A 27,921-nucleotide genomic window follows, 5' to 3' on the forward strand; every position below is an offset into this window, starting at 1 on the left:
GAGAGGAGTAACAGCAAGGGAGTGGGTGATGGCAGAGGAGAGGGAAGGTGGACTAATGACCTGTGCCAAGTTCACACTAATAAAAAATGCAAAATAAAAAGAGGAGACGTGGGAGGAGATAGAACAGGAGACAGAGGACAGCGGAGGGAGTGTGGCCAACCAAGGCAGAGGAGTGAGTAAGTGCAGCACAGGGTGTGGGGGCAGGAGTGAGGTGAAAGCTCCTTCAGTGTCAGCAGGAGACTGGCCGGAGGCTAGTTGCACAGGAGGGGACACTGCATTTCAAAGGCAGGCGCCAGAGGAACATAACACCTATGCGGCCTGCTAGCCTGTTGCTCACCTTCCTTTTACGGGCTCCGCTACAGTGCAGAGCCAGTAACGACAGGTCAGTTTTTATTCACTCCAATGTTGCAGTCACTTTTGTGAAAATTGCAGATTTTTTCAGAAGTGCCGATTTAATTTGTTTACAAATCGCAAAAGTGCAATATCATGGAGGGTTCTGACTGAACGTTTTGCTGGCTCTACACTCAGCATGCATTCCGCTCTTATCTTAACCTCTAAGATTCTGACATCAAATTGATCATATACTAATTTGCAATTGATTGAGAAGGAAACTCTTTTGAATTGAATATTGTGAGGCAACATATTGCACTGTGTATAAAAACAAAGATAGACTGTAGGGCAGATAATTTCATATTATTATTTTGTATTCTCTCTGTCTGTTCCAATACATTTAACAATGCACACGTTGTCGCACAATTAGAAATTAACCCCAAAAAATGTTTAGACATGTATTGGCAAAGACACTGAGTCCTGCCTTTTTAATGCAAGTGCTAAGCCAGTGGCTTTTCCACTGCTTGTTGGTAAGGCATTGTTGAAAAAGGTAAAAGAATAATAAATTCTCCAGTATTTGGGGTGTCTTTCATAGATTCACATGCTTGAATATTCCCCGTCGTCGAAGTGGGAGTCCCACGGTATATATAAAAAGCAATAAGTATCATGTATATATACATATACACATACCTAACCACATAAGAGTATATACATACCCAAATAAACATATATATATATATAGTTCATTCTTCATCATCTTACTGCCAAAGCTTCCCCCAGGCCTGCGACGCTGGTGCCGTCAGTGGTGGCAGTAACCACTTCAAATAATTATGATCCCGTTCCCCCAAGCAAATTCCGGAGGAGAAAGGGACAGCACACCAGGAAACAGCACAAAAAGACTTTTATTTGTGCACTAACTTAATTCAGGACGACGCGTTTCGGCGTTTAGCCTTTGTCAAGTAACTTCCTGTGTTTCCACAAGCCGTAGAAATACACGGACATGGTTAATAGACATGGAGAAAATACTGCCATTGTTTACGGATAGCGTTACAATTGTACAAAATCATTCTGTTAATTAATTTACGTCCATCATAGGTAATCTATTCCCGAATTCATGGACCCCAATGGTTTAAATGATAGCAACTTATTACCATGATGAAATTCAATTACGTACTCCAAAAGCCCTTGTAATCACGGACATAGTTCATAGACATGGAGGAAATACTACTATTGTTTAAGCATAGCGGTACAATTATACAAAATCATTCAGTTATTTGATTTACGTGCATCACAAGCAATCCATTTTAAAATTCATAGATCGCAATTGTTTAAACAATAACAAATTATTGCCATGATTAACCATGATGAAATTCAATTATGCACCCCAAAACAGACACTACATAATGAATCCCTCATAATCACAATATAGTGTGATAAGAATTACAGCGGTGGTCCATATCACAGCATTTAGCTGAAATGGCAACTTATACAATTGCAAGCTGTATCTTATTTGTTGATCATCCTTTTTAAATAAAGTTGAACAATTCAATCGAACTCGATTTTCACGTTAGTACGTGTGCTTGTATTTCGTAGCTCCTGTCACTCCTAGGGATTGGTGCCCAATCATTACTTTTAGGTGACATGGAGTATCAATAATGCAATACAGTACATCTGTAAAGGAGGGCTTCTCCAATGACAATAAATAGAGTATATGACTAAATACCGGTGTAGAAGCGCAATTGCGCCTACATCATACCAACGGTCATTTATGAAAATTCATATGAGTGAGTGCTCTGTAATGGTGTGTGCTATGGGGAAAGAACAGGAAGAGGCCTTTATTTAGTGCTAAATAGGAAAGAAGTGATGAGGGAAAATGGGAGTGATAAACATGATTACCTAGTGACACAAAAGAGGGTAGTAAGACATACCATCAAGAACATATACCACAATTGTGGTTAATTAAAGCATGTTGTCCCGATAGGGGTGAATTGTAAATTCATCGGTATCCTAATACCCTAACTAAATAAAATGTGTGAGAAATAAAAATGATAAGATATCGAAACCTTAAAATCCCAGCCTAAGTAGGTTGGGAAAAACATTACTACTGATTCCGAGATTACAGGAAAGGCGAAAATGGCAGGTTATAGCCCTATGTGGGTCGCAAGTTCTTCCCCACTATTGAGACCCTTTGGTACCTTGCAGTCTAGATCGATGATAAATTTGGACTCGAGTACTCTTAGACTTCTTTCCCTGTCACCCCCCCGTGTTTGTTTCAAGATTCGTTCAATGCCAAAGAATTTTAAACTGCTATTGTCACTGTTGTGAAATTCTGAGTAGTGACGTGCCACAGGATAGTTGTGATCACAGTTCGTGATGGCTCGTAAATGCTGTAAAATTCTCAATTTAAGGGGCAGCTTTGTGCTGCCTACATACCGGAGGCCACAAGGGCATTCCAGGACGTAGACAGTAAAATCGCTAGTGCAATTGATAATGTGTTTGATGGGACGTGCTTGTCCCGAGCCCGTAATGTATTCCTTGCAGTTCTTGCCATTACGATCAGCTTTGCACATACCACACGTGGTAAAGCCATTGGGCATTTTCAACCACTGTGATCTCATGTCATTGTTTTGAAAGCTGTGGACCAATCTGTCCCGCAGTGATCTAGCCTTTTTGTAAGTTATCTGTGGTCTTGTTCCTATGCGATCACCAATGATTGGATCCGCAGTTAATAAATTCCAATGCCTATTCATGATTCTCTCTAATGTCCATGCACCCCTGCTGTATTGTGTTATCATTCTAGGTGCATTGGACTTGTTCTCCTCATCCTCTTTTTTTCTAGTACTGGTTCTTGATGGTTTAAACAATAGGTCATGTTGTTTCAGGTCTTTGACCTTGTTCTTAGCTGTTGTTAGGGTTTGTTCCTTGTATCCCCTTGATCTGAAGCGGGTCAACATAGTCTGTTGTTCCCGCTGGAAATCATCCTCAGTACTGCATGTACGGCGGGCTCTCAACAGCTCCCCATATGGTATGCTGTTCTTTAGTGGTGTTGGGTGGTGGCTTACGGCGTGCAATAATGTATTTCCAGCAGTTTGTTTGCGGAAGAGACGTGTAGTAATCCGTTCCTCCTTTATCTCTACTGCAATGTCTAGAAATTCACAGTAGGTTGTGCTCATGGTATGTGTGAACTGTAAGTTTAAATCATTATTACCCAATTGCTCAATAAATTCCTTAGCTAAATTCATGGTGCCGTTCCATATAAGGAACAGGTCATCTATATACCTGATCCATACAAGTATGTGATCAGTATATTTCTGTAGATGCTGTGTCCATACCACTTGCTCCTCCCACCACCCCAAGAACAGGTTAGCTAGACTGGGGGCAAAGCATGTGCCCATCGCGGTGCCAGATCGCTGTCGATACAGCGATTTCTCAAAAAGGAAGATGTTGTTTTGGAGGCAGAAAAGGATCATGGTTTCAAGCATTCTGTTGTGCTCCCAAAATTCAATGTTTCTACTTTTTAGAAAGTACATGCAAGCTGCTACCCCTTTGTGTTGGTCAATACATGTATATAGAGAGCAGACATCCAGACTGATCATCATATATCCTTCTTCCCATTGTACATCGTATAATCTACGCAGGAAATCGGAACTGTCTTTACAGTACGACATTAGATTCAGTACATATTCAGACAGATATGAGTCAAGAAAAATAGAAGTGTTCTCCAAAAGTCCCCCATTTGATGAAACAATTGGACGCCCTGGTGGTGAGGTGGCATTCTTGTGTATCTTCGGCAGAAAGTATATGCACGGTACACGCGGTTTTTCGGTTCTTAAGAAATTGAATTCATTCATATATATAGTTCAAATAACATATCAAGTTAAAAATACCATAGGATAGCATTGAGACATAGGAAAGCATTGAGAAAAAGAATCACTTTGCTAACATATCACTGTCACTTTATAGTCCAAACTCCAGCCAATCAGGCGCTAGCACCCTCTAGAACCTTCTCCTCAGAGGCTCAGGCCCTCAGATTTTCTACCGCACGTCGTGTGAAGGGAGTCTCCCTGAGCTCTGCTCAGTTTCTTCATCTGGTTTGAGGTTTTTTATCTCTCATCATGTCTGCAAGTAAGAAATCTCTTTTCCGTCCTTGTTCATCTTGCGGAAAGTCAAGACTTTTCTCTGAGGATCCCCATGAGAAATGTATTTATTGTCTGTATCCTGATCATAAGGTGGCCAACTGTAAGATCTGCAGAACTTTCTCTCAAAAAACATTGAAAGATAGAGAAGGTCGCCTTTTGATATGGCTTCAAAAACTAAAGGACACAGACAACCCCCTTTCTGAGGTGGAAAGTGTAGCCTCTGTCAAGACAGGAGTCTCCTCAAAGCGTGGAAGTGTCCAGGACTTGCCATCCCCTTTTCTGAAAAAGAAGAGACTTCACCTTGAGGTGTCTACAGGCAAAGTCTCTGTCTCCACGTCTGCGCCCCCGAGACGTAGCTCTCAGGCGTCTTTGACTCCGTCAGCACATGTTTCCAGTCAGAAACTTTCAAAACCGTCGACGGGCCCGTCGACGGCCCCTCCGTCGACGAGATCGGCTACTTCATCAGCCTCGTCGACGACGGTGACGACGGTATCGAGCAGATATCCTTCGTCGACGACAATGACTTCGTCGACGTCTTCTCCGTCGACGGTGGTATATGTGTCTCTTAGAACCGTCTCGTCGACGATACCACTCACTTCTTCGTCGACGACTGGGAAGCTGGCGCTTCCGTCGACGTCTACAACTCCGTCGACGACGGATAAGAAGAAGAAGAGGAAATCTTCCTCGTCGACGACAGCCCCGTCGACGACAGCCCCGTCGACGACAGCCCCGTCGACGACAGCCCCGTCGACGACAGCCTCGTCGACGACAGCCTCGTCGACGAAATCCTCGTCGACGACAGCCACACCGTCGACGAAAGTCACACCGTCGACGAAAGTCACCCCGTCGACGGCAGTCACCCCGGCGACGACAGTCCCGTCGACGGTAGTTCCGTCGACGATTGCTTCGTCGACGGTCGCCTCGACGACGGTAGAGTCAAATTTTGTGACAATGCCATTGGTGCCAATGTCAACCCCAGCAACGGGGTCTGAGGACAGCTGCTTGATGGTACGTCGTAAGGCCATGATAGACCCAGTTATGTTACCACCTGGACCACGGCCACCTCGTCAACTATTTCCCTCAGGGGATGAGGACGATTCGGATGAGGGCGATCAGTCTCTTTTTCGGGATGCTCATAGTCCTTCGGAGCTCCATATAAAGTGCCAAGAGTCTGAGGAGGATGATTATTATGAACAGGAAGAAGAACAAGATCCCTCTGCTCCGGTTCCTATGATGCAGCTTCCTGTGCAGCTTGTTTCCAACCTTCAATATATGTTGGAAGACTATAATCGTCGTTTTCCAGCGTCCCCTCAAAATACTCCACGTGATGCGCCATCTGAGGTTCCACCTCATCCTATCTTGCCAACAATACCCATGCCCACAACACCTGCACTGCCTTCCAATGCAGAAGATGATAATATGGACAATCCGGATACGGAAGAGGGCGAACTCCCAGAGGACGATTCTATGGCGGACTGGGATGATTACCAAATCAATTCGCCCGCATCACCGCCAAGGTCACCAGTCAACTCGCCACCTGTCGACATAACAGGGTTCCATCAGCTGATGGAGAGAGCAGCACAACGCTTTCACCTTCCCATGGTGGTTAGGGAAGAGGACTGTTTCTTATATGACTTCAAATCCCAGCCTCAGAAACAAGTACGAGCGGTGCCAATCATAGACTTCATATGGAATGAAGGCTTAAAATTAATGAAGACACCTAATTCTATCCCGGCGGTGCTCCCACGCCTGGAGAAAAAATATAAAGCTCCGGATTCTTCCCCAGCCTGCTTGGTGTCTCAACCTAAGCCGGACTCAGTGATCACACAAGCGGCACAGCGCCGCTCCAAGAACCCATCATCTCCAATGTCGGCGCCTCCGGACCGCGACGGCCGCCGCCTGGATGCCATAGGCAAGAAGTTTTCAACCATGGCGTCAACAACGGTACGAGCTGCAAATTCCTTGGCTATCCTCGGCCGTTATGATAGACAGATGTGGTCGGACATGGCTGCATTGGTCAAGCTTATACCGGAGGATTCAAGAGCGGAAGCTCAGAAGATCCTACAAGAGGGAGAGAGGGCGTCATCCGAGATCATTGACTGCTCTGTTGACATCGCATCCACCGGTTTTCGCCAATTGGCGGGAGCAGCCGTCCTAAGAAGACAGGGCTGGCTTCGATCAACCTCTTTTCGGCAAGAGGTCCAGGCTAAGATTTTGGACATGCCATATGACGGGGAGTCATTATTCGGCCAGCATGTAGAAGATGCCTTGCAGACCATTAAAAAGGATACGGATACGGCTCGTTCCCTCGGCACTCTACAGTTTAAGAAGCAGCCCTTTCGAGGTGCGCGCGGCCGCGGCACCTCCTCAACATCATCCTTTCGTGGCTCCTCGTCCCAATACCGCTCGTACAATCAAGGGCAACAGCGGTACTATTCACAACCGCAGCAGTCCTACAGACAGCAAACTAACAAGTCATACAGAGGAAAGTCGAATTATAGAGGAAATTCAACCAAGAAGCAGTGACTCTGTACGGAAAGAACTTCCTTTTCCCAGTTGTCCTCAAGTTCTTGTTGGAGGAAAAATCTCCCAGTTCTTTTCAACCTGGTCATTAATCACTTCGGACCGCTGGGTCCTGGATATTATTTCAAGGGGCCACGCCCTAGAGTTTGTGAAGGTTCCTCCACGCACACCTCCATCCGGGCCACCACCCGCCCATCTAAGAGAGCTTTTCAAACAAATCCAAATAATGTTGAACAAGGGTGCCATCGAAGTGGTTCCGAAATATCAGAGAGGGTTGGGATTCTATTCCCGTTTTTTCCTCATACTAAAGAAATCAGGGGAATGGCGTCCCATCCTCGATCTCAGATTGCTCAACAAATTTCTCAAGACTCAGTCCTTTCGGATGCTCACATTGAAGGACATCCTCCAATTCTTTGCTCAACAGGACTACATGACAACGATCGATCTGCAGGACGCATATTTTCATGTGCCCATTCTGCCACGTCACAGGAAATACCTGCGGTTTCGAGTGGGCCACAGGGACTACCAATTCAAAGTCCTACCCTTCGGACTCTGCTCAGCCCCGCGGGTCTTTACAAAATTCCTGGCCCCGGTGGTGGCTCACTTACGACAAGAGGGTATTCAGATATACCCCTACCTGGACGATTGCCTCATCAAAGCTCAATCCTCCCACCAGGCGGCCCTCGATACCCAGCGCTGTCTCGATCTGTTCCAGTCCCTGGGGTTGTCGGTCAATGTACAGAAATCTCAACTCGCACCGACTACGTGCAAGACTTTTCTCGGCGCTTGTATCAATACGAGCACAGCCATGGCCTTCGCTTCAGCAGAGCGTCAAGAACGGATTCTACAGCTTGCGAGCTCCATCGCAGCAAAGCAGTCAGTTTCAGTCCGCATATTAAAATCCTTTCTGGGAATGGCGTCCTCATGCATCGCTTTGATCCCTCTCTGCAGACTAAAAAGTCGCATCATCCAAGAGGAGTTAGACAACCAGTGGCGCCAGGTTTCAGGCTCCTTCAACGATCAGGTCGTGGTGTCGCCCCGCATGGCTCAAGCGCTGCATTGGTGGACTCGTCCTGCCAACATCGCAGCAGGAACATCCTTTCTGTCGTCAACCCCAGATCTCGTCCTTACCACGGACGCATCCATGGAGGGTTGGGGCGCACACTTTCAAGATCTATCCGTCAAGGGCCTATGGACAGCGGCTCAACGTTGCTGGCACATCAACAGACTGGAACTGATGGCCATTTTCTTGGCGTTGAAATCCTTCCGCCTACAATTCCAAGGGAGGTCAGTCCTCATTCAGACGGACAACACCACGTGCATGCACTACCTGAACAAACAGGGCGGGACAAGATCTCCCCTGCTCTCCCGTCTGGCGCAGAGGATTTGGAGTTGGGCCATACTCCATCAGATGACGTTACAAGCAATTCATCTGCCCGGCATTTCCAATACTCTGGCGGATGCACTCAGTCGGTCAGCATCATCAACCCACGAGTGGGAGTTACATCAACCGACGCTGGAATTTGTCTTCAACCTTTGGGGTCACCCGACAATCGACCTCTTCGCAACCCCGCAGAATGCAAAATGCCAGACCTACGCAAGCTGGTTTCCCCACCAAGGGTCGTGCGGAAATGCCCTTTCGATCAATTGGTACGGGATATTTGCGTACGCTTTTCCGCCGATTCCGTTGATCCCGCGAGTGCTGCGGAAGATGAGACAACAACCGTGCCATGTTCTTCTAATAGCTCCACGCTGGCCTCGGCAAGCATGGTTTTCGGAGTTGCTTCTCCTATCCCAACGCGAGCCCATCCTTCTCCACCTGAAGCCGGATCTCTTGACAATGAACGATGGTCGGATATGCCATCCGAATCCCAGATCTCTCAGCTTGTCAGCTTGGAACCTGAGCACCTTGAATTTGCTCATTTGAACATTCCTCCAGCCTGCAGGGAGGTGTTAGCGAAGGCAAGAGCTCCATCCACAGTGAAAACGTATAAACTCAAATGGAAGCGATTTTGTCTTTGGTGTGCTTCCGCCCACATTCATCCTGTGCACGCTCCCCCAGAACACATTCTGCCGTTCTTCCTACAACTAGCGCAGTCTGGATTATCGCACTCTACCTTAAAGGTTTTTCTAGCGGCAATATCTCGCTTCCGACAAGACGGATCGTCCTCTCTCTATTCATCCAGAGTCATGCAACAATTTTTCAAGGGTCTCTTCCGCATGTTCCCGCCCATTCGGCGTCCTCCACCCACGTGGCGCCTGAACATCGTGCTGGCTCAACTCATGAAGGCGCCCTTCGAGCCCATCCACTCTGCGGATGTCAAATTTCTAACTTGGAAGGTGGCCCTCCTCCTTGCTCTGACCTCTTCCCGCAGAGTCAGTGACATTCACGCCTTTACTATAAAGCCACCGTTCCTTCAATTCAGATCGGATTGTGTCATCCTCCGCACTAATCCGGTTTTTATACCTAAAGTGCCATCCGATTTCCATCTTAACGAACCAGTGCTCTTAAAGACTTTTTTCCCGCATCCACAAACCCCGGCGGAGCAAAGCTTACACTCTCTGGACTTGAAGAGATGTCTAAAATTCTACATTAGCAGGACTCAGTGTTTTCGCAAATCTGACCAGCTGTTTGTGGCCTACGGGCGTGCTTGCAAAGGACAATCTGTCACCAAACCTACTATTGCCCGTTGGGTTTCATCAGCAATCTCTTTTTGCCATCAAAAGGCTGGTAAGCCTCTGTCTTCGGGAGTGAGAGCCCATTCAACGAGGGCTATGTCATCTTCCACTGCCCTGTTCGCTGGTGTGCCCATCCATCAAATATGCCGGGCAGCTACGTGGTCCAGCAGGCACACGTTTACGAAGCACTACTGTCTGGAATCCATTAACGAAGCAGACACGGCTGTGGGACAGGCAGTTCTACGAAATCTGTTTAAATAAGGTGAGCCTCTGCTACTTCCCTCCTCCTGGGGTATTATTATTATTATTGCGCTTTAAATACATTGTTTGTATTACATGCAATATCAATACGGCTTGGTCAGCCGAATACTGTTTACTGCTTACTATTCTATTCAAGCATGTGAATCTATGAAAGACACCCCAAATACTGGAGAAGAACAAATGTTACTTACCTGTAAACTGTGGTTCTCCAGTATTGGTGTCTTTCATAGATTCACATGCGACCCACCCTCCTCCCCTCAGAGGCTCTCTTCTCCTCTTTCGGCTCTATGGACACTCTCGTGCTCGAAAATCTGAGGGCCTGAGCCTCTGAGGAGAAGGTTCTAGAGGGTGCTAGCGCCTGATTGGCTGGAGTTTGGACTATAAAGTGACAGTGATATGTTAGCAAAGTGATTCTTTTTCTCAATGCTTTCCTATGTCTCAATGCTATCCTATGGTATTTTTAACTTGATATGTTATTTGAACTATATATATATATATGTTTATTTGGGTATGTATATACTCTTATGTGGTTAGGTATGTGTATATGTATATATACATGATACTTATTGCTTTTTATATATACCGTGGGACTCCCACTTCGACGACGGGGAATATTCAAGCATGTGAATCTATGAAAGACACCAATACTGGAGAACCACAGTTTACAGGTAAGTAACATTTGTTCATACTGGAGCAGTAAACACAGTTCTTAAGGTATTTTGAAAATGAGCATTGAATTCAATAAATTTAATCTTTGTAAATGGCATGGTTTATTTTTAAATTTCATGCAGGAAACTGAACAGAATTGAAACATGTTGCTGATTGTTTTTGTTGGAACTGGCCCTTTCTACAGGGTCATCCCCAAACATTTTACCTTCCCCCCCTTTTTGTTGGCTTTAGGACTCTGAGAACTTTGTCACATCTAATCAGTGCTAAAGTGCATGTGCTGTCTCCTCTAAACATGGTATGATTGGTTTACACCTCTTTGTCTTATTTGATTTACTTGTAACTCCCTTGTAGAGTGGTATCCCACATTCCCAGGGCCTGTAAATTAAATGCTACCAGCGGGCCTGCTGTACTGCTTCGCCACCCACAGAAGTAGCCTTTCAAACCCCTCTCAGGCCAGCCACCACAGGGCCCGGGTGCGCAGTTTACTGCCACCTTGACGTGATAACTTCCCTTTTATTACACATAAGTCACCCCTAAGGTAGGCCCTAGTAAGCCCTATGGGCAGGGTGCTGTGTAAGTAAAAGGTAGGACATGTGCCTTTATGAGTGGCATGTACTTGTAGTGACAAACAGCCTATTTCATTGTTCACTGCTGTGAGGCCTACTCCACTCATAGGCTAGCATTGGGAATTCCCTTATATATTTTTTAAGTGGTAATTCCTGATCACAAAGGAGTGGCATAGCCATGTTTTGTATGTTTAGAATAGTGGTGATAAATCCTGGTTACTGGTGAAGTTGGATTTTACATTACTATTTTAGAAATGGCACTTTTAGAAAGTGGGCATACCTCTGTGCTTATGACTCTTTGTGCTTTACAGCCTGACTCTAATACACATCTATGGCTGGGTGACAGCTACACTTGGTGCATACTTTCCAGACAGCCAGAACACAGGAAGGGCTGGGTGTGACAGAGGTTACAGCTGCATTTATTTGCTTACTGATGGTCTTCCTGAGCTGGGAGAGGTTGTTCACACTTTACATTTGTATAGGTTTTGTCCTGCCCTCACACAAAGGGCTGATTTACCCCCCGATGACATCTTGAGCCAGGGATTGTAGTGCACTTTTATGGGTTCCTTTGAAGTTACCTCTTGATCAAACACATTTTGAGTGTAAGTACAGGGGATGTGACACAATGTTTTTAGTTTAGACACTGTGTGGATTTGTAACCAGGCACTGCTGTCTCTAGAATCTGCTCAGAAACTTGCCAGAGGACTGCTGTAATGCCAGAAGGAACCGCCAGATGGACTACTTCATTCTTCTGCTGGCTTGCTGCCTGCTGGGCTGCTGGAGGGACTGCCACTCTGCCAAATAACGTTATGTGCTGGTCTGCCTACCTGTTCCTCACTTTGTGCACCAGTGTTCTCCAAGTGCATGCTGGCTTGTCCCCTGTTCTTCACAATCTCCGGGGCAGAAAAGATTGCCCCAAAGCATCTCTGCCGTGGGGCTCTATCCCCTGAGAGTCCCCAGCAAAAAGAGTTGAGAGGACGTGCTCTTCATCAGCGCGAGGTGAGTGCTGTTTATTGCACTCTTTAATGTACACAAAGGAGTAGTGAGCATTACTCCAGGCTCCTCAGATAACCCAATGAAGCGCTTTCACCTTCATGAACGTAGTGGCAAGAAATGTGTGTGGGGCGCGTCCTACTTTCTAAAAGATAGCAGAGTGTGTTTTCTTCAATGCGTCCTCCCCCCCCCCCCCAACTAGGGAAACCACAACGTTCAACCTCTGCGAGGAAGTGATGTGCTGTAGCACCATCCCCCTGCACCAGATATAGCCGCTGGCTGTTTAGAACCCCCCCTGGTGAGGCCCCCTCTGCCACGAGAGATGCTGAGAGCTGAGCTCGCCAGTCACAATGCCAAGCAGTGGACGCTGCCCCTGAGAGCCGTGACCAAGATTCTCCCTGCGGTGCTGGCCCTAAGAGGTATGGTGGGGCTACGTAAGAGACACCGCTATCCTGTGTTTCTTCACAGATGGCCTGGTCCCTTTTTAGAAAGAAAGAAAGGCTGAGCTTTCACTGTTAGCGGCTGCACCATGCACTCGCGGGTTACTGCACTTGATCCTCTGGAGGCGAGCAAGAGGAATTGAACAAGGTCTCCACCCATGATTGCACCAGTTAGTGCCTTGCCCCCCCTTTTCCCCTGTGGTGACAGGACCAGGGGAACATTGATCGCACTGGCACACAAGTGTACGGTATGGATCTTGGGGAGCATATCTGTTTTCTTGCTCCAAGGGGTGAGAAGTCTGGCAGTGTTGATCCCTGCCGGGGATCGCGGGGACTGTTGCAACCCTCACCGTTAAGCCCCTATTGATTGAGAGGGTCTTTTTGCCTGCATCTCCCCAGAAGGGGCTCCTCCCTTTACCATAGTACATTTAGTAGACGCGCAGGTGCCCCTCTGCCATGCAATGTGATTCATAAATACTCTTGTTTCAGCGGGTCTCACTAGAATCTACCAAAACCCTGTTAGTAGGAGTGCAAATGTGCTGGGCCCTACATATGGTTATATGTGGGATTCATGTGTTGTTGCTAAACTAGTCTGCATTGCCTGCAAAGTATTTATGGCTTGATATGGATACCTTATGATCCATTTACTTATGATGATATTTGGGGAATTGTATTTGTCCTCTATCTAACTGGCATTACATGCAATGATGTTATGACGTATGTCTTTTTGATTCTTGCAATGTCCTGGATAACGAGTACTATCTCAGTATTTGCATAGTATGCACAGTATTTAAGATTCATGTTATTTTGGTCTATCTTATGTACAATATACTATATTTTTATATAATCCTGTGTGGAGTCTTTTTTGTGATGTATTCATTGTGTTTCTGTGTGTGTTTTGTGCAAACTCTTTACAAGTTGCCTCTGACGATAAGCCTGACTGCTGTTCGCCAGATACCAGAGGGTGAGCACAGGTTATCTTTGGTGTGTAACCTACTTGCCCTGAGTAGAGTGGTGGGTTCTGCCTTGATTAGGTGCATACACTAGCCAACCAGAAACTCCATTTCTAACAGTTATTCAGTTTAAAAATAATGCAGGGGCCTTGTTTAGGGGACTTAGCATAAAATAACAGCTGATGGAGACCGTGGGTAAGGAAGTGTCAGAATTTTAAGGAAAAGTCTTCCCATTTACTTTCCACACAATTCAAAACTTGAACAAATGCTGGCCATTTAGTGTTCTGCAACAGTCCAGGAAGCAGTTTCATAGGCCTCCGGGAGTAGAGACATCTCCTTTCCAGGCACGTTAAGTTCAACGTCTGCCTCAAATGCAGGCTGAATAAGTTCAGCAGCTTGTCCTTCCCCCAGTGCCATAATTGCTATCTTTGTGTCCCAAAGCCTGGCCTTCATAAAACACGTGGAACTGTTATATGGTACTTATGGACATTATACACATTGCTAAGTTAGCATGAGCTTTGCTTCCATGATGCTGCTTTTGCGCACATTACTACATGACTTTGTTTTTGCAAGACTCTGTGCCTTTCACATGAGAACGGTCTGCTTTTCGCTTTCTCTGCTTTTCCTGGAGTTTAGTCTGAACATGATGTGCAAGTTCGATAAACAATACCCCTTGTTATTCTGTTCTGGTCAGTCCCTAGCACCTAGAAATAACATGCTAAACCCAGCTTCAATGCTGGAGACTCGTGCTTCGATATTACGGGGTTGCATGTTGTTTTAACACACTTGGAGAAAGCCTTTCCCTGAAGAAGAGCTACGCTGTTCCTATGATGTAAACCTTACATCCAGGCTTTAAGGTTTGGGGTCTGCTGTCAAAGCCCAGAGATCTTCTTTTATATAAATAAACGTCTTCCAGTCAAGGGGAGGGTGGTTAGGTCTTCTTGTCCTTTTCCCACTGTCTTTATATAATGACTTCCCCCTTTGTACTCTATGGAATTGTAACAATGCTAATTGTTTTGAGTTTATGCATTTTGCTGCTGTTAGTGGCTCGCATACTGTATTGTAGAGCATGATAGTTAAAATAAACATTTTGAACTATTGTATTGACTTTGCCAATTCTTATTGTGGACAAGTACGAGCGAGTGAGCGAAAGAGTATGTCTTGCTCCCGCGATTCATGAGAGAGTCAGGAGTGTTGTGGTCTGGGTTGTCTAATCATTTGTAGCTTCGTGATTTTTGGAGGAGAACGAATGAGACACTATAGCTAGTCAGTTTGGGATACTAATGTGGTAGGTTGGTACACCCCTATACACTGAGGTCCTGTTTTCCTGCGCATAGTTCTGTGTAGGTGCAGAATCCCTGCAACATGGCACCACCAATGTTTGGTCTGGTTCTTATCTGCGAGATGCTTGAGTAGTACTTGTGCTTGTCCACAAAACCCTCACTTCTGTTTCCGGAGACAGCTGTGACGGTGTAACCTCCTATATTGATGTTTTATAGGTTCTTTCAAGCTTGAAGTTTTTAAAGGTTCTTTCTCTTTATGACCCGTTATTGTGCTGCCGCGCTTTAGGTTGTTTTTCTTTGTTTTTCAATATGGCGGTTGATGTTACGCCTCATAGCCGTGCGCAGCTCAGGGCATATTTGACTCAATATGGGGTACCTGAGGCAGGTGCCACGCTTATATTTGTGGTGGAAGCGGATCCAGCTTTCTGCTTCGAGGTGTTTTATTCTTGGGTCACCTTCCTGGCAGTGGATGGGATAGACAATTTGTTTCACGAATACACTGCCACCACTATTTTGCAGGAATATAGAACATTCAATACTCTTAAGGTTCCGCTCACAGCTTTGCAACACCAAATTTGGTTTAATGACGCCCTTCCTCACCCAATAACACCGGTCCGTTTAGGCCCTTTATCGATAGATGGGGCCACGTGGCCAGTTTTGGCTGGGTATACCCCACACTTGTGTCGTCTGACAACAGCGACGCTGCAGAACTCCGCGTGTTACATACGTCTTTAATACGCGTGCATAGAGCTGTTATACAGCTCATGTCGCGCAACTTCCAAGTGGGACCACCTGGCGTTGCTGCGCAACCTGCTGGACCTGGTGGTGTGACCATCAGTCCCCTTATGGTTAATTCAGTGATGGGCAAGTGTCCACAGAATAAGGATGAGTTCCCTTATTGGCTCGCTGAAAAATTTGGACAACTAGAGGCTGTTTTTCAAATACCTCTCCTGTGGAGAAACACAGGATCTTCACTATCAGCTCGTCTAAAGTCTTACTTCCTGAGATAGCTGATTGTAACACCTGGGGCAAGGTGTTTGCCGCGATATATTCAAAGTGTTTTGGCACTCCCTCCATGACCGTACTCCCCTCCGTTATAAAGTGTGTTCAAGATGAACACGGAGCCGAAGCGGTTGTAGAGTTAGGGATGAGACTGGTGAGGGTGTTCAACGTGGTTGCTGACATGATCCTTGCTAATGTCAAGGGTGATGCTCTGCGCTTTCAAGTGGCAAACCGCTTGGAGGCTGTCCCAGATGTATACAAGCCACGCAAATTGCCAAAGATTATTGCAAAGGCTTATAAGACCATAGCTGCAATAGTCTAGGACTTAAGCCTTTTCCTCAAACGCAAATGCAGCCTCAACAAAAAGCCCAGGCTGATAAAGACTGGCATCCGTTCTTTCCTAAAAAGAACTGGAAGAACAAAAAACAGGGGCAGCAACAGCAGAAGCACGGTTTGCGTGCTGGTTCACCAACACATGAGTCTTCTGAGCATACTTATGACTTGCGCGACCGGGCACAAATTAAGTATCCAAATAGATTTCAAGTCCCTGATCAGCGCTCTCCTCATTCTTTACAGGACCCATCAGGCTCTCAAGTCAGTGGAGGAGAATGCCAGGATCATAGCAAAAGTCAAGCTGCTACACAGGGACGAGATCTACCTCGATAGTTTGATGTTACAGCCAAACAAGAGGGCCTGGCTCGTTTTCGACCCCAATTTCTGAAGAAAAAGGTTGCCGCTTTAACAGTGAGATATGCCTCAGATGGTGAGAACGCGACTCCTGGACTAGATATGGGCAGTGACTCTGCTCGAAAGCGCAGGGTAGGTTACCATAGTGCAGGAGACTCTGTGTCCCTGTCTGGAGGCGACAGCAACTGATACATTCATTACAGTAGAGACAGCAGATACCCGGGTTGCCCCCCCGGATAGGCTCTATGAGATTATTTTCCAAATTGAAGGTGATATACCTCATCCAATCAAGGCAGTTTTTTGGGAGAATCTAACCTCTTCGTATGACATTTTGTTAGCAGAGGCGGATTGGCCTCCACCCTTCGTGTTAGCCAATTCTAGAGGGGACGACGTGATACTTCCGAGTTTTTCGCGTTATGTCCCTGAGGAGCATGCAAAGGCTTTCGCAGCTGAATGGGCTTTGGCCCTTGCCCCAGCGGTGTATTGTAATCATGTGGGTTGGGATGTTGATTCACCGGCTCATGAGATACCTTTACGATCTATGCCACAGCCACAACTGCAATATCCAATCAGACTTGAAGCAAAGACTCACGTTTGTGACATTCTAACACAGTTAGAGTATCAAGGAGTGGTTGAATCATGTACATCACTGATGAATAATCCTCCCTTTACGGTATCAAAATCTGATGGTTCATATCGGATTTATTGGATTACCGAAATTTGAATAGTCATTATAACACTTTGCAGTGCAGAACACACACAGCTCTGCGCTGGTGAACAATCTTGTTCGTAAAAAATACAAAACTACACTAGGCATTTCCAATGGTTTCTACAGTCATAATCTCACTCCTGAGAGCTGTGACTTGACAGCATTTACCGCCGTCAGAAATCAGAAAAAATGTATGCATTTGCCTATGGAGTATAAGAATAGCCCTGGGGCATTTGCAGCACATGTTGTGTCATTGTTACACGACATAGACCCAGATGCGTTCTCGTACATTGATGACATTTATCTAACGGACGACGAACTTATGCCGCATCTTGTCCGAGTCGACAGACTTATCTTATTCTTTGCCGACTATGGATATAAATTCAATTTTGCAAAGTCGCACATCTCCCACTTGGCGGTGCTCTTTTTGGGCTACAAGCGCAATAATGAAGGAAAGGGGCTAGCACCCCACTTCTTGGAGAAAAAATTTGCACAATTGCAACCCCCTCCTACAATGAAGAAACTTCAGTCTTTGCTGGGATTTTGGAATTTCGGGATAACATACATTCCCGATTATGCCCAGCGTATCAAACCGCTTTATGCGTTGATACACCTACATATTCTTCTTCCAGCTGGCTTCCTGACTATACCTCTATCCTACATTCTTTGCAATCTGACATGCTTGCAACTAACTACTTGTTGACGCTTGATAACACCACAAACCTGGTGATACATATAGTTTCAGGGACGGTGGGTTTCACTGACTTGACGTTCAATGAGGGAGACACAATACCTATTGCATACAAGCCACATTTATACACTGCAGCTGAAATGCGTTTTTTGACTGTTGAGAAAATCTTGACGGCGGTACAGATGGCGGTTCTGAAAGAACGCTCACTGGCGAAAGGTAAACACATTCTTATGGTCACGCCCTTCCCTGCTTTGGAAGCCGTGACTATGGCAAGTGTACCTAACTGAAAGGCACTACACCCCCGTTGGATACAATGGGCTACTTCTTTGACATCCTCTGATGTCACGTTTGTCTTCAGACATAGGAGTTTTTACAGTATGAACACGTTCATCCTCCTCCATTGTTGTTGCTTCCTCTACAGGAGTACGAATGCATCATTTATACCGATGGCTCGGCTCAACCGGCCACTGCTCCAAACACGCTTATTCAGCGGCTTGCGCAATTGTTGCTTGCTCAATTGTTAATGGAGAGTTTAAGTCATCCATTGTGCTTACTCAGGCCCTTGGAGACTGTACGGCACAATTGGCGGAGCTGCGTGCTCTTGTTCTTGCTCTCGAGTTTGCTGATCCAAATGTGAATACTCTTATTGAGTGCGATTCCTAATACTGTGTCCAGTCTTTTAATGACAACTTATTCTTTTGGTTTCAAAATGATCATCAAGACTCTAAAGGCATCAGCTTGTGGGAGCACATGCTCTTGGTAATTCTTTGGCTGACGAAACGGCCAAATCTGCAGTAGCCACGTGTTCCGTAGCAGCAGTTACAAGGTCCATGACTAAAATAGATAATGATATTCTTGCAGCGGTGGCTGCTACGAGAGAGGGAACTGCTTATCCTCAGGGTTTCCCTTCTAAATACTCTTATCATATAACTCCAGAACAGGTTCCTTATGCTATGATTCCTTTAGTTGGGGATCAGCTGATTCCCAACTTAGACTGCAAACTTGCTCTGAACAAAGCTGCGCACGAGGGCATAGCATCAGCACATGTCGGTGTATCGCGCCAGTCTCTATTTTACAGCAACGTTACTGGTGGCGTGGTTTATATAAACAGACCCGTAATTATGTACTTTCTTGTGACATTTATCAACAAATTAAACCGTCTACGGTCACATGCCGACCTCAAACACAGCTGTGTATTTCTAATCAACCTTTTGGCTGTGTGTATCTTGATCACTGTGGTCCCTTCTCTTCTGATACTGCGTATAAATTTAGATTTGTTGCAGTTGATTTGTGCACTAGATTCCTTTGGGTTTGGCCACAACACAGTGCTGACGCTCGAAATGTCATCAGGGATTTGCGTGTCTTTGTCTGGATATTTGCCTGTGGCACCTTTCATTCTGACCAGGGTCCAGCGTTTGCCTCTAAGGCGTACAAGGACGTGATGAAGTTGATGAGGATGTTGGTGCAGTTTTTGTCTCCATACAGGCCTGAGGGCAATTCAATTGTGGAGCCAATGAACCGTGACTTAAAGCAATCCTTGACTGCTAGAGTCTTAGGTTCTGGCAGGAACTGGCTGGCCCACTTGTATGGGGTTCAACTTGCACTTAATAATCTCCCTAGAAGATTTCTGGGTGAGCATATCCCATACGAAATACTCTTTGGCATTAAAATGTTTGTGCCAGACCTTGATGGTCTAGACGTTGTGGCGGCTGCCTCAACTTTTGACGTAGATAATCATTCTACTGTGTTACAGGCTCTACAAAAGACCCGTGACAGCTATGCAACTGAACATTTACCCTCTTCTACTGATGCTGCACTGCTGAATCCAGTTGCCGGCTGGCTCCCCAAAATCGGAGATCTGGTACGAGAAAAGTTGGAGAACAAAAAATAATTTGGTCCCTCTTATCGTGCTTGGACTGAAGGGTACTCGTACAGTCCATTCCTTTCCAAAGAGCTTTATTCGACGTATTTGGTCATAAAAGCACAAAACTTACATTTAGATCCGTTCACAAAGCATCTACAAGCAATTCATATATACTCTAATCAAATTCGATGCATGCCCCCACAGATGGAAAAGATATAAAATCATAAAACTGTATGTACAAGTCTAAAATTTTGTTAACAATTTATATGCTAAAAACTTTGTGAATACACTACAATACATACTACAGTTGATACCAATTAGTTAAAAAAGGAGCAATTGATTATACAAAAATACGTTACAGCCTGGTAAAAGTGCTAATGGACAGATGCCTCGTTGTGGGACCTCGCTCTTATTGCCCACATCCACCCCAAATATTTTGCCATAGCTATAAGAATCGCTTAAGATTCTTTCTGCCTCATGCGCCCTTCTTGTTCCCAAGAGCTTGCAGATTGGAGTCAACCAGGCGCGACGTAGAGCTTTATAACAAGTGCATTCAAACAATACATGGGCCAGTGATTCTTACAGTCATTTTACCACCTTTACCTGGTCGAAAAGACAACAGATACATCTCAGTGGACAATGTCAAGTTACAACGTGTGGCCAATTCTGAATAGTGTCACGCCTGCTGTTTCGTGCAACGCAGTTTAATTGGATCTGCTGACTTCATCCTCTTCCACTGGTCCTCGTGTGGTTAAGGGAGTAATGGACACTGTAATTGACCTTTCACCCGTTCCACCTCTATCTTCCAATGCGAACGCTGAGTATACATATCCTACAGATGAGTCCATTAGTGAGGTGCCGGCCAGTCCTCAACAACATCAGGCGGACCCGGCACTGCCACCTCTGATTAATAGAACTACGTGTGGTTACTTTGGAGATCACGCCAGCATCTCTTCTGACTCATCCTCCTCGACATCCAGTTTGGCAGTCCCACCAACTAAATTGAGTATTTTCTTTTCATGGTTCAAAAAGACTTAGCTGGTCCCTCCATGGACCTACATTTGGTTGGTGCTTATCCTGATTTTCCTCTTCATGTCAATTGGATTTGTGACAGTGTTCTTTTTACTCATCAATGGTCATTATGTGCCAGAACACTCTGCTGTGAACTTGGTTGATGGAATTCTGGCCCGTCACACATCGTCCCATATCATGAAATGTGATCAGACACTTGTGAACATTTCAGCATTCCTAGTTGCAGATGGCATAGTTTGGGACAAAGTAGCCTTCGAAATTCACAGTCCGGCCAAGGTATTCAGGGTGCCATATGTGTTTTGCATCGCATTAGGAGATGTGGTAATACGGGACATACATTCTGACGATTTGGATGTGCAAGCAGTACATTCATTGTTTTCAGATTTAAAATATTATGCTGCATTTGATGCTGAAGATTTGTATTTAAATTCTGCCAATTATGCTGATCTCTTTTGTTATCAACATTATGGGCATAATTTTTTACACACAACAAACACGTTACGAACTGTTTTTAATTACACTCATTTGGAACATTGTCCTACTCCCGTAGAAGGGAGTTCTAAAACTCTTAGGGATAAATTCACATATTTTACCGATTATGACACGTCTAATCCGGAATCCTATTTCTTTAAACTTCAATTGTCATCTCAATCCAAATTTATAATAACCCACACTAAATTGATTTACGCCAACTCATTTAGAACTAAATTAGCTACACAAGATTATGACCACTGGAAGGAAACCATTGATTTAAAATCAATCTGGGGGAAGGACCCTTGGCTGGTTCAGGGAACTGAGGCTTTGCATCATGCCTGCCTGATCCCAACTCAAATTTTATTTTTAAATGATACAGTGTACCAAACCACTTGTTTTGGCTTAGCTACTGTAAAAAATTTAAATATCCCATCCATTCCATCCTTAGCGGAATATGACAATTGGAGCACTCAGACGAATGATACTATTGATACATTGCAAGTTTTGTTTTGAAATGAAACTTTCAATGTCTCTGAAATAGATTCCTCTGGGTGGTTGGTGTGGTAAAGAAATACAAATGCATGCCAATTGCGTTTTTATAATGTAAAGCCTGGTTTCACTCAGACTAGACCGGATACTCGTTATCCACTTACACATTCTGTCACCACATATTCGGTGGGTAAATTATGCCAACAATGGTTGGGACATTCCACCTTAGCATCAGTGAAACAACAGCTCACACTCTTGTCAAATGACATCAATCTGGCTGATTTCCTCTTAGGACCTAGGACTCCTCGATCTAAGAGATTTATTTAAGCCGCTTACAACAAAATTTGGAAACTATCGCAGATTGAGGCCGCTCTTCGTCTGCGCCAAATTGATCAAGCCAATTTAGAAAAGGTTCTTGCAGTAGTTGAAAATAGTATTAATATGCTTTCATCACGCATTTATACATTGGATAATATTGTTTCATCTTCATCTATTATTGATATTGTTCAAAGTGATGTATCTGTGTTATTTCATGGTCAAAATCAATTGAGGTCTGTTATGCAGTTTGCAGGGACGTTACAGACTCTCAAAATGGATAAAGTCCCTTGGAAATATTTGGATGCCACTGCCTTGTTTCTACCATTTAATCTAACTGTCAAACAGAGATTTATGTCCATGAAAGATGCTGCTTATACGCTTTTGCATATTGAACAATTGGAGCCCTTGCCATTCTCGGTAGCGGAAACAGACTCTGTTGTTTGGTTAATTCATGGGGTTATTTCTCTCCCTTTTTCGCTGTTCCAATTTAAATCTTGCATGCAACATTTTCTGATTGTCCGTTTTGAACCACTGGGTAGTGCATTTCTCCATGAATTATGGTCCCTACCTTTCACTTACAGATGTCAGCGGGAGGATGAGGACATTTTTCTAACAGGGAAGGACTGCGTTTCCACAGTAGGCCATTCACTAGTTTCTAGACACGTTAAGTTGCACGGCACATGTAATGTATCAGCGCCAAATCTCGCTTGTTTTTTAAGAGGGCCCCAGTGCCGTCAATAATTCCCGCTTTTACCTTGCTTACTAATGGCAGTTATCTTATTTTGAACAACCAAGACTGCTGTGGTTTACAGGCAGGAATCCCGTATTTAGTAACAGTTTCACAGCGAGTAACTTGTTGTAGCAATGTGCTTTTTCCACCCCCGCATGGGAGTCTAGATAGTTCCAAAGGGGGCTTCCATTCCAACTTTGAAAACAGATTTCAACAAATTGAGCAGGCTCAAAGCGCTATTATTCCAACAAGAAGTGGCTCTTACGTCCGCTCGAGAGACCTTCGAGTTACAGGTGGCTAGGACATCTAAGCGCCGAGATGTCCCCGGGTGAGTCGTGCGCTATAGAAATCTCCCTACCATAACATAACATAAAATCTAGCGCGATTCAGTCCCTTCTGAACAATAACCTCCCACTTCACTTTGGGGAGCTTATACACCAAATATTTAATGCATCTGACACTAAAGGCATTGCACATTTTTTAAACGTGTGGGATCTGGCCTTGTGACTTCTTTTAAGATGATATTTGGAGTAATACCGGCTTTTATTCATTCTTCCAGCGTCTTTGGAGGGTTCCCCTTAGTATTAGCGTTAGGTTGTGGAATCTGCTTCTTCTATTCCTGCTGCGCAATGGCTGCTCATCTTGTGGTAATGCAGAGACCAAGCCAATTGCAGCTGTACCGTGATAGAATTCAACAGTTTTTTGGATGCTTGCCATTATCAACGCTACTTTTCGCTTTGCCTACTTTACTTGCGTGGCAACCAGTTTTTTACTGTTGACTATGCCCCTTCTATTGGGCTATGGATTTATGCCTCTCCAACACGTCACGTCCAGTCCTGGATTTTACCCAGTTGATGGGTCCCTTAGAGGCTCATGAACAGGCTTGTTCTGGGGATGGCCATATGGCGCGTGCGGCAGCACTTAGAGTATTGGCTGAATGGGATGTCTGTGCGGCTGCACAGAACTTCCTGCACCAGAGTTTCATCGAATATCACGCAAGTTGCCCAGTTATGCTTTTGGAGGCATCTGATTACAAGTAGCACGTTTGTTCCTTAGACTTACTAAATTGGATGGCATCCCTTTTTTCTATCAACAATAGGGATGATCTTTTGGAGGGAATTGCATTGGTCGGCTCACACCTTGATGGATTCACCACCTTCTACATAATAACTTTATTATCCCGGAGAGGGCATCCTTTCAATAACAGTAGTACCAATATTGAAGGAAAAAAAATCCCTTTCGATTTTTTCCAATTTGTTTTTTTCAAACGCTTTGAACTCTGCTTGGTTTTTTAACTCTGTTTTGGTTCTTTCAATAACAGTAGTACCAATATTGAAGAAAAAAAAATTACCTTTTGATTTTTTCCAATTTGATTTTTTCAAACGCTTTGAACTCTGCTTGGTTTTTTAACTCTGTTTTGGTTCTTTGTCTATGTCCTGTGACCTTACCAAGGGGAGGGTGTTATATGGCCCTTAGGGACATTATCGACATTGCTAAGTTAGCATGAGCCATGATGCTGCTTTTGCGCACGTTACTACATGACTTTGTTTTTACAAGACTCTATTTGTGCCTTTCACATGAGAACGGTCTGCTTTTTGCGTTCTCTGCTTTTCCTGGAGTTTAGTCTGAACACGAAGTGCAAGGTCGATAAACAATGCCCCTTGTTATTCTGTTCTGGTCAGTCCCTAGCACCTAGACATAACATGCTAAACACAGCTGCAATGCTGGAGACTCGTGCTTTGATATTACCGGGTTGCATGTTGTTTTAACACACTTGGAGAAAGCCTTTCCCTGAAGAAGCGCTATGCTGTTCCTATGATGTAAACCTTACATCCAGGCTTTGAAGTATGGGGTCTGCTGTCAAAGCCCAGAGATCTTCTTTTATATAAATAAACTTCTTCCAGTCAAGGGGAAGGTGGTTAGGTCTTATTGTCCTTTTTCCACTGTCTTATAATGACTTCTTCTTTGTACTCTATGGAATTGTAACAATCATAATTGTTTTGAGTTTATGCATTTTGCTGCTGGTAGTGGCTCGTATACTGTATTGTAGAACACAATAGTTCAAATAAACATTTTGAACTATTTCAGTGACTCTGCCAATTCTTATTGTGGACAAGTACGAGTGAGTGAGCGAAAGAGTATGTCTTGCTCCCGCGATTCCTGAGAGAGTCGGAAGTGTTGTGTTCTGGGTTGTCTAATCATTTGTAGGTTTGTGATTTTTGGAGGAGAACCAATGAGACACTATAGCTAATCGGTTTTGGGATTTTGGGTACTAATGTGGTAGGTTGGTACACCCCTATACACTGAGGTCCTGTTTTCCTGAGCATAGATATGTGTAGGTGCAGAATCCCTGCAACAGAACAATGGTGATAAAAGGGACCCAACCCAATAAAATCTATCCTTTAGTTAAATCTGGCAAAATATACCTGTTGCTATGCTTTTATGGACGAGCTGGTATGGGTGAGGAGTGGCACAGAGAGCACATGGTAGGCATGGATGTGAGGAAATAAGCAATATATGGGGGAGAGAGCAAGAAAACAGATGCACTCCCATGGAGTACTCAAAGAAAAAGAACAAAGTAGTTCCCTGATGTGAGCCACGGAGGGATAAAAGTCATCCAATCGAAAGCATGGTAAAGAAGCTATGCTGCAGGGGAGGAACAAACACATGAAGAGGAATGAAAGTCATTGAATAAGATGGAATCAAATAAGACCAACAAGAAAGCCAACAAAGGATAAGCAATGGGCTGACTCAAATCCCAACCTAAATATTAAGTACTATTCAAAATTGGTCTTCAGTAACAAACAACGAAAAGCAGTCTAAACTAAAAATGAATGCAGCGTCCTTTAATCGTTCTTTATCACTTCAGCCTTGCAATCCAGGGTACGAGAGTGAAGATAGCACAAGAGCCGCAACTACCAACAAGAGAGGCACATACCAAAGGTAGAAGGTTAAGCAAGAAGCGGCTTACAGAGGACTAAAGTACAATATTACTATACACTTTACACATGTTCTAATACCAAAAGTCATCTGCCTACTGGCCCCAGTACTACAAGAAGACACTCCTGCTAACAGCTAGAGTCAAACACCTTGACCTCGACAATCCCTAGCACAATTGTCACAACCAAGCGGTATGGCAACTTGTTGGTGCTAGCAACTACAACCAAAAAGTCAGCACCGTCCAAGCACTCAAGATTTCCATTCCCATAAAAATTCCCTTCTCAAGAGTGATATGGACCATTGCACTTGGTGTGTCAGATAGAAAGAATTAAACCATACCATTTTTGTGAGGATATGGCTGCAATCTAGGTAACAAATGAAAAATACCCGGAGAACAGCAGGCCCCTCTCTGACTTGCAATACAGGAATCCAAGGATGGTTCAGTGGAAGGGTGTCAGAATGCACCAACCAAAATTCCAAATGTAACTGGAGTGATGAACTTTTCCTCTCTTCTTCCTATCCACAGGCAACCATACACAGTAGGAATATGTTTGTTAGCAGATCAGGAGTAAAGGGAATGAGATAAGATAGAGACACTGAGGGCCTCATGTAGGTAAATAAATTTTACCGGTTCTAAAATACCGAGCCGTACCGAATCGGTAAATAAGAATCGGTAAGTTACATGTAGGTAAAAATTCGGTAACAGTTACCGAATCGGTAACATTCGGTAATTAAGAATCGGAAATGACCGAATCGGTAAATACCGAGGTGGTATATACCGAATCGGAAAATACCGAGGTGGTATGTACCGACTCGGAAAATACCGAGGTGGTATATACCTAATCGGAAAATACCGAATCGGCATGTACGGATTCGGTAAAGAAAATCACATGACTTGACGAAACAGCTAATCAAGTGCAACGACAGCCCACCCAACAAGGAACAGGCCACACCCAGGCAGGTGTACAAAATTAGCCGAAGTGGCCACACCCAGGCAGGTGTACATAATCAGCCGACCCTGGAGAGGCTTGGAGTGCAGAGGAGAGGCAAGGAGCCGTTGCATGTGCGAGCGGGTAAACGAACAGCATGTCCAGCCAGAGAACACAGAAAGACGGAGGGGAAAGGAGGAGGAAGCTGAAATTTAGCCCCAAGGAACTCCAGGTGCTGGTGGAGGAGGTGGTGAAGCAGCACCACAAGCTGTTCGGAAGGCAATCCCTGCAAGTGCCTGAGGTGGAAAAGCGCAACATATGGCTGGCCATCCAGGCGCAGGTCAATGCTGTGGGAGTGACCCACAGGGACATTGAGGTACTCAAAAAGCACTGGTATGACCTCCGGATTGTAACCAAGAGGAAGATGGGCGACATCCAGAAGGAGGCCAGCTAGACCGGAGGTGGAACCAACAGGGCACCTGCCCTCACCGAACTGGAGGAGCTGGTGGCGGCCACAATCGAGCAAGAGAGCGTCGTGGGACTTGGGGACGCCGACAGCTCTGCCAGAGCCGCAACACACCAAGGTAAGACGAAAGCACAGCAATGTAGCCCCCCCAACCCCTATCCCACATCCCCCAATTGTGAATCGAGAATCACACTGCAGTCCACACGTGTCAGTGCAGACAGGCAATGCATTCCGGGAGATGTAGTCAGGGCAACACTAACCATGACGTAAATGTTACAGGGCAACAAGGCATGTCACGCACTCGAGGCACAAGGAGACAGGGGACATATTGGAATGTGAAATGATTTATTGTGACGCATGCAATGCAGCCCTTCGGGGACACTGAGCCAATGTTGTATTTCTGTCCACAGATGTGACACCATGCAGGACAGGGCATGCTGCAGGAGAGACGGCACACCGGCCACATATATCGCCGCAAGCCAGCACATGTTCAGACCAGGGAGCAGGCCCACTGGCAGCCGCACCACCTACACAGCCAGCCTCGCCGCACACAGAGCCAGCATCACCTCACCCAGAGCCAGCATCACCACCACCAGAGCCAGCATCGCCACTCATGTTCGAATCACCAGCCACATCCCCGCTTGCAGGTGTGAGAATGAGGAGGCGTCCAGCAGCCAGGCTACGAGCCTTAGACACCTCGTCAGACGACAGCATGGGACCAGAAGACCGCACCGGGCCCCAGGAAGGGAGCCAT

At 45.2% G+C, this 27,921-nt stretch overlaps 1 protein-coding gene across 1 annotated transcript in view; it reads left to right on the forward strand.

Moving 5' to 3' along the window:
* PDCL2 (phosducin like 2) overlaps positions 1–27,921 on the forward strand; it is a 287,508-nt gene that overhangs the window by 23,729 nt on the left and 235,858 nt on the right. The gene's annotated exons all lie outside the window — the stretch shown is intronic.

The sequence above is a fragment of the Triturus cristatus genome, chromosome 2_2, assembly GCF_964204655.1.
Source record: "Triturus cristatus chromosome 2_2, aTriCri1.1, whole genome shotgun sequence".
Classification (NCBI taxonomy): Eukaryota; Metazoa; Chordata; class Amphibia; order Caudata; family Salamandridae; genus Triturus; species Triturus cristatus.